This window comes from Echinops telfairi, unplaced genomic scaffold (assembly GCF_000313985.2).
Source record: "Echinops telfairi isolate 266 unplaced genomic scaffold, ASM31398v2 ScPeMD7_7401;HRSCAF=8416, whole genome shotgun sequence".
Lineage (NCBI taxonomy): Eukaryota > Metazoa > Chordata > Mammalia > Afrosoricida > Tenrecidae > Echinops > Echinops telfairi.
In genome coordinates, this window is record NW_022111301.1 from 8,147,904 (window position 1) to 8,156,743 (window position 8,840).

The following is an 8,840-nucleotide window of genomic DNA, read 5'->3' on the forward strand; positions in this document are numbered from 1 at the left end:
GCTGTGGATTTGTTTCTCCAAAGTACCCAGACTAATACATTAGTCAATCCTTAATTCTTATCCTAGGAATAAGATAAATTTTTATTGAAATAAAAAGAGAAAACATTATTATTATTAAGTAGAGTCTATTTCTTATAAGAACATTGAAAGACAAATAGAAACCTGTATGTGCATTGAGAAAAAAACTTCAAAATGCTTACTAAAATTCTAACAGCTGCCTATTTTTCTCTACATGAAAGGTTGCATTCATATATTTGGATTTTGTTAGATTATAAAATTGTGATTTTCTTTATATCTATTCAAATATTTCCCAAATTTCATCAAATACGATTTTACTCAAATTTGAAAAATATTTCTCCAAATATTTTAAGCCCCTATCACACTTTTATTATTCTAGAATTTGCATTGAATGCATGTTAAAATATTTGATCATGTCCTATAGGCTACTTAGTTTCTCTTTATATTTTTGTTTCTTTTTTGAAGTCTTCCAGGTTGGATAATTTGTATGGCCTTAACTTCAAAGTCACTAACCTTTTTGTTGTTGTTGCTATTATTAAACTACCCCCCTGGTGTTTTCTTGACATTGAACATTAGAATTTTATCCTATAGATTTTCAAAAGTCCCTTTCATCAATATAATCAGACTGAAGAACATTTCTGTATATGTATATTATGGTAACATTACCTTTTAATTCTTGAAATATTATCGTCATAGTTGATTTAGGTTAATTTTTTGCTAATTCCAACAGCCAATCTATATTTTATATATTTCTATTAATTGAATTGAATGCACTTTCTTCAATATGGACCATATTTTCTCACTGAATTCTCACTTTGCAAGTATTGGATGTTAGGTTGTAAATGTCCTGTCATTTGTACCTTGACATCTTTCAGGAGATGTTGCTTTCCTTGTTGCAGACCGTTCCACAGTCACTGGAGTGCCCTGTCGTCCTAACCAGGCTGTTTCATTGGCTGTGGTGTTGATGCAAATTGCTGTCAAGGCAACACAGGCACATAGCAGCCATGGGGGCAAAGGAAGAAAACCTGATCAGGTTCGATGTCATCCCCAGAATTGTGATGTTGGAACTATTTGTTGCATGTACTGTATTGATACCTGTCATTGAGGATCCAAAATACCTGAGATGAAATCTTATTATCCTTGCTCCTAAAGATCATCCTGGCTGTAATTTCTCCACAACAGCTTTGTTCCTCTAGTAGTCCATGGTACTTTCAATATTCTTTGCCAAGATCACAATTCAAATGCATCAATTATTCTTCTATCCTTCTTCACTGTCTAGCTTTCACATGTGTATACAGAGAGACTGAAAATAGCCAGCCTTGTCTCAGGTAAACCTTCATACTCAAATAACCTCTTGTTCTTTGACACTTTAACGAAGACGTGCAGATTTATTCAATGGAATATATCACTTGGTTTCCTGATTGCTGCCTCCATGAGTGTTGATTTCATATAAAATGAACATCTTTACTTTATGATTGCTCCATTTACCTTGAGGTTGCCTATTGGTCCACTTGAGAGGTTTCTGTGGTTTCTTTACATTGAGATGCAATGTATACTCATGAGTGTAGGCATTCATCTGTACCAGTAAGGACTTCACATTTTCTTCACTTTCAGTAAGCAAAGCTGTGTCCCTACCTATCTCAGGTGGTTAATGAGTAGCTCTCTAATCTTGATGCTGTTTTCTCCTGCTGGTAGGGCAGCTCCATTCAAATCTTAAAAACTAGTCCTCTCACATTGTCCTCACCATAGGATTGGCATTAATAAACTTTGCTTGTAAAGTTCTATTTAGTAAATACATCCAATTGACAGTCTGTATTGCAGCGAGGCAACCCTCTTATTGTAGCATGGCCTTACTCTTAAACAATCTATACCTCAATGATTGTGGCTCTGGTCCAAAAAACATCTTCTCACAATTGTGGTTGGCTACCGTGGTTTTATCTATGTGCTGTAGCTTTCCAATTCCTGATCTATGGTTTCATACATGCATCCCACCTCTGTCTTTATTTGTTCTTTCTGGGAAACCATGTACATTCCAGAGTTCCATTACAGAATCTTTAATGAGCCTGGGCCAGATTCCAACAACTCTCAACAGGACATAAGTTCCATTATCACTATTGAGCTTTAAACACTTTTGCAGATTATGTTTTCTAAATCTTACAATGTCACATGCTGGATACACACACGGACTTTTATCTGAAGACATTATAATCTTTGCTATTCTAGGTGTGTTCTCATTCAGAATCTACCCACCTGCTCACCTGCAGAGCTTCAAAACTCATCACACCAATCTCTTCACCTTTGGGTCAGCAAAACCATACATAACTTAAACTTTTTGCTCCCTCTGAGTCATAGTAGAAAAAGTATCCATAGGAATAAAACTGCACCATTTATAGGAATGATTTATATTTGATTCACATTCCTAAGGCTTCACATTTCTAAGGCATTCCTAAGGCACTTGCTCAATGCCTGAAAAGAGTGATAGTTTATAGTGTGTCCAATTCCATAGATGTCCTCAGAAACAGGGCAAGTTTAATACCAAGTATTATGCTCTGGCCCAAAGAAAAGTGGGGAGATGAGTCACTTAGGGTACAGTATAGCAATAATGAAACCCACAACCTTCCTCTAGTTCTTAAACACTTCCTCCACCCAACTACCAGGACCCCAATTCTGCCTTGAAGACCTGGTTAGACCAGAGGATGCACATCGGTACAGATGGGAATTGGAAATGCAGGGAATCTAGGACAGATGAACCTCTCAGGACCAGGGGTGACAATGGCAAAACCAGGAGGGAAGGGGGGTGTAGAGAGAGGGAATTGATCACAGGGAGCTACATATAACCTCCTCTCTGGGGGATGGGCAGCAGAGGGGTGGGTGAAGGGAGACGCCGGGCAGTGTAATATAAGATACAATCATAATTTATAAATTATCAAGGGTACATGGGGGAGAGGGGAGGAGGAAAGGAGGGGGAGGGGAAAAAAGGAAAATGAGTTGATTCTGGGAACCCAAGAGGAAAGCAAATTTTGGGAATAATGAGGGCAACAAATGTATAGATATGCTTTACACAATTGATCTATGTATTGTGATGAATTGTATGAGCCCCAATAAATTGATTAAAAAAAAAAAGAGTTTCTGGGAATTCAAACAGAAACTAAATACCAGCAGATAGAAACCAAATACCAAACTCATTGCCATTGAGTTGATGCTGACTCAAAGTGACCCTAAAAGACAGGAAGTGTTTCTGTGACTTTGTGAGACTGTCACTCTTTTGGGGAGTAGAAAGTGTCTTTTGCATTATATCCTGGACTTTCAAATTCTGTCACTTTCAGAAGTGACAGAATTAGTTACAGACTTACTGCCATCGAGTCAATGCTGACTCATAGCCACACTATAAGATAGGGTAGAGCTTCCCTTAAGTTTCTAAGACTAACTGTTCATGGGAGTAGAACTTCCTGTCTTTCTCCTGCAGAGTGCCTAGTGGTTTTGAACTGATGGTCCTTTGCATCACAGACCAACATGTAAACCACTATGCCACGACAGGTCACAGAGATAAGTACAGTCATTTAAACAGGGCTACCATGACTTCTATAGACACACCAACTCATGTGAGGGGAAATGTGGGCATGGACTCACATGTCGGTGTAAGTTTGGCAGAAACTATGCATATGTGTTTTTACCATTGTGCATATGCATCCATGAATATAATGGAGCAGACAGAGGGTAAAATTGTGAAAACTTCCTGGAAATAACCAAGCACTTTGAGGGAATGACCCTCTGGAACCGTGTGCTCAGAAATACAGTCTTGAGTATACTAAAGTCATAGTGCTTCCAAAGTCAAAGTTCATTTCCTTGTAATCCAGTATAGGAGTAATGCAAAGATGTCCCTACATGGTTGTTTCCATATGTTAAAGAGGTTCCTCAAGCATTCTATTGACTTCTACATGATGGGAGGAAAATTATTTACTTAAATTTACCATAATTAGCACTGTGATTGAGATTGATGATACAATTTTGTTGTTCATTAGTTCTGTGTGTCTTTTGTCCTTTTTGTTTACTCTGCATTACATTAATGTTTACTAATATTTTGAATACATTTTGTTTATTTATGAGAATAAAATATCTTTCTTTTTATTATTAATTTGTGTTACTATATATGAACGGGTACCCCAAAACCACTGGAATTGCACTGGGCAGGTGGGGCTTTCATATATGCAATTTCCCATTAGATGGGCATTGAGCAATTCACTCTGAGTTACTGCATCCAGTGGCTTCACCTGGTTCTCTCTGGTCACAGTGACGTTTTCCATAAAAGCGGTGCAGCAATAATGAAACCCACAACCTTCCTCTAGTTCTTAAATGCTTCCTTCCCCCAACTACCAGGACCCCAATTTTGCCTTGCAGACCTGGCTAGACCAGATGATGCACAGCGGTACAGATGGGAATTGGAAACACAGGGAATCTAGGACAGATGAACCTCTCAGGACCAGAGGTGACAGTGGCGATACCAGGGGGGAAAGGGGATGTAGTAAGGGGGAATGGATCACATATAACCTCCTCTCTGGGGGACGGGCAGCAGAAGGGTGGGTGAAGGGAGACGCCAGACCGTGTAATATAAGATACAATAATAATTTATAAATTATTAAGGGTACATGGGGGAGAGGGGAGGAGGAAAGGAGGGGGAGGGGAAAAAAGGAAAATGAGTGGATTCCGGGAACCCAAGAGGCAAGCGAATTTTGGGAATAATGAGGGCAACAAATGTATAGATGTGCTTTACACAATTGATCTATGTATTGTGATGAATTGTATGAGCCCCAATAAATTGATTAAAAAAAAAAGCAGTGTCACTTGAATCCCATTTTTTTCTGATGGCCAATTTATGAGAACAGTGTGAGGCTGTGAAATTTTGTTTCTGGCTCGGGAAAAATGCCGCAAAAATTGTTGTGAGGTGGAACACAGCTTACAAAGACGGCGCTATGGGAAAATACTTGAGCTTACCAGTGGCTTTCCCATCTCAAAAAAGGTGAAATATCGACTGATGAAAAACCTCATTCCAGATATCTGTCACCTTCCCAAAGTTGGATGAAAATATCTACTCCTAGTGCATTTTGGAGTTCATTCCACCAGGTCAGACCATTAATCAAGCTTTCTATTGAGAGGTTCTGAAAAGATTGCTTAACCAAAAAGGCCTGATTTGTAGCCAACAGTTGGACTGGTTTTGTCATCACCTGTATAGCTGCACCACTGAATCCTGGGCTCCCACTGACATCCGTCACCTTCTAAAAACCAGATTCTCAGACTTTAGTCTCTGATACTAATCCCTCCTTTCAATTTTGGATTAAACGCTTCACAATCCTTCAGTGTCAGATGACGGTGTGCTGTTTCCATGGGGACCCAGTTGACATCACTCAGATGGCTGCTTGTTCAGAGATAAGACTTTAAGAACCAAGACACTATTTTATCTGATATCCAGGCACTATCTAATCTCACCAAATTTTGTTATAGCACCCATCTCCTCCTTATTCCTTTCCTGGAGATGTGTCTTGAGGAGGACCATGATGCAAGAACTAATTGTTCATATTTTGGAGCTGAGATTTAGAGTGAATCCAAAATCCATTCCTGGATCTATGTTTGTTTGTTTGGTCTATTAATTTATTCTTACTTGGGAATTAACCCAAATGTCATTACATTGTTCAATCTTGTCAAATAGAATTGCACCATTACTTCCATAATCCATTCCCAAATATCCTATTTCTTTCTGGGTACCTTGTCATCATCTCCTTTTTCCTGCCCCTCCCTTCCCTGCAGTCCCTCTCTGTGCTAGTCTGGGTAGACTAGAAAACAAATACATAGACACTCACAGGTATATAAGAAAGACCTTGACATACAAGAGCAATTGAATATTGAGAAAACATCCCAGACAAGTCCAGATCAAGTCATTAAGTCCAGTGTGTCCCATTTGTCCAATCCCAATCTATAAATTCCTCTTCGGACTCACGAAACACATGCAATGATGCCAAATCCAGGACAATCATGGGCCAGTGGGTAGAAAGGCTTGTGGATCCAGTGGTGGTGTAAGTGTCTCAGTGCTACTAGGGGTCTTCATGTAACTTCTCCAGCTCTGAGACTCTGGCTGCCATCAGCCTGTCTCCATGTGACTTGTCAGTGGAGAGTCTCTCAGGGAGTAAACAAGTGTCCCGGCTCTAGGGAGCTATTTATCTCCTCAGGCCTCCAAAGGAGGTCATCTAACTGTGACTGATTGACAGGTAAACTCCACCCCTTCACTGGTAAGACTGAAATTGACAACAGATTATGTAACTACCACAGACCACCCCTTGTCCAAAAAGAACCTTTAGAGTGTTGTCCAAGCAGAGTAAACACCAAAAGGCTGAGTGACTGAGACACAGAAAACTGGAGGGACAGCCTTTTCTATGGGCATGGCTGGGAAGAATTTATTATGAGCAAAGAATCATGACTTGAGTATTTCTGATCCAGAACTGTAGATTGCTATTTCTCCTCATAGAGCCAATAATCTTATTATACAAAGTTTATGACCACTATACTAAGTTTGTGACAATGGTGTGGGCATTTTAATGCATTGTCAATCCTATCTGAGAAGTAGAGAGTGCTATAGAACAAACAGTTGGTGTCATAATCAATAAAGAATATCTGAGAGTACAGAGTGTCGGATCTCAGCTACATAGGAATCAGTCTTGGGTTGCTACCAATGGTTATTCTCCTTCCCCTCTTTGAAATCAGAGGCAGTCAGATGCTGCTAGTCGCTCCCCTTTTATAGCATACCATTCCTTACATTTATGGTTTGTCACCTCCATGAGCATGTGGTTTTGAGCTTTTGAAATGTAGCATTTTAATTTTAATCTGAACTCTGTTGGTGTCTTACCTGGATTACATTGGGTTCTCTAACAATCTGGGTACACTAGACTGGGTCATGATTCTTAATGGCTGGATATTTAAGAAATCATTTAATGTGACAATTATCTGATGGTATAGGCATATTTTGATCTGCTATAATTAGTCCTGTCCTGATATGAAAGGAATAGGGTAAAATTCAACACCTTTAATCAGGTGATAATTCTTAAGTCGATGTATAGGAAATTGCCCTTCAATGTTGTATGCATAAGCTTAAGATAAAAAGAAAGAAGCGGGGCCTTCTACAACTAAGAAAACTGAACTTTGATTGGAGATTGACATTTGGATTCATGGTCCCTGTTCTTGGAAGCACCTACACTGTGGGGAAGATTGATCCCAAGGTACACATGTGAGAAACTAACAAATGTTATTCACGCAGATTCTCCTTAAACAGCTATGCTGTCTTAAAGTGAGCACATGGTTGATTCTGTCTCCCTGTAGAAGCAGATATTCTTTGATTATCTCCTCCCACTGAGCCACCCATCCCCACTCATGACTTTCCCCAATGCAGGTATTAGGTTTCCTCACCTGTGAGCTCAGAGACTTTACTGTGATTACCACCCGCCTTGTGACATATGTAACTACTGAACATGCGTGTCTTAGAGTTATCCACAAATATCCCCCAAACAATAAAGAGGTTCCCTCTCCCGCTTTGTCCTCTCTTTGGCCCTGCCCCCCTTCTTCCGGTCCTCCTTCCCTGCTCCCTCTCCTGCCCTTCCCACCTTCCACATCCCCACATGGACCACCGAGCAGGGCTGAGGTGAGCATGCTACTATGAAATGTGTCTGGCTCCTTCATTTTACTTTCTCTTCTATCTCTCTTGTTCTCTATGACTTCATTATAATCTTTATATATTACAGCTGTAAAATTGCACCTACTGGATGTGTGATTATCTGTTAGGGGCTGGTTCCCCTGACATAAATGTATACTTTCAAGGAATCCCAGGCCCACAGATATTGAAAGAAAACATGAATCTTTCTCTAGAACTGATAGGAAAATCTTCCCTTAGAGTTGACACCAAGAATTAAGACTTTGAGCCTCCTCAACTGGGAGAATAAATTACTATTTGTTAACATCACCCACGTGTGGTATTTCTGTTATAGCAGGATTAGAAAACAAAACACTATCCTCTCTAATTTGTGGTTTCAGGGGAAATATGGAGTGGCAGGTATTTCCTATGGAAATCAGTATCATATTATAAGGACAGCGTCCTAGATATAATTCTTTAAAAATGATTAAAAAACTCATTTTATTTTTGTCAATATTCTTAGCCCCCCCCCCTTAGTAATAAAATTTTAGGGAGATTTTGTGGTACAAATTTATCTAACCCACTTTTATATATCTAAATGCTCTACCCCATGCCTCCTACTTACTTGCTACCACTATCTTTTATTTCAGAGGAAACCAAGCTAGTATTTATTTGGAACTGAAACTATATTTGAATTTAGGTCACCACCATGTCTATATTTTCTCCAGATAAAGAGAAAGTGGAGCATGAAGAGTCATTTTTGCCTAAAATTTTAATGCTCAGAAAACAGAACCCATCATTCTTTTTAGAGTGTGGCCACATGGGAACACCTTGGAGCTAAGGAACCACATAAACGTGGGCTAGTTGGGGTACCAGGCATAGAATTATCTCTCTATTACTCCAAAGAAGAGAATGTCTCTCAGTCTCTTGCACATATTATCTATAGTAATGTATTGGAAGTTATAGAAATAAGAAAAACCACGATTAGAAATGTGGTCTAATTTATCAGTGAAAGTGGTAGTCAATAAGAGTGATGAAAGGGACACATTAGGAAGAAAGAATGCATTCATATTATTATTTTTCCAGTGGTTTTATTGAGATAAAATTGAAGTATAATACATTTTCATAGTTCAGTCAGGTTTTGTAAAAA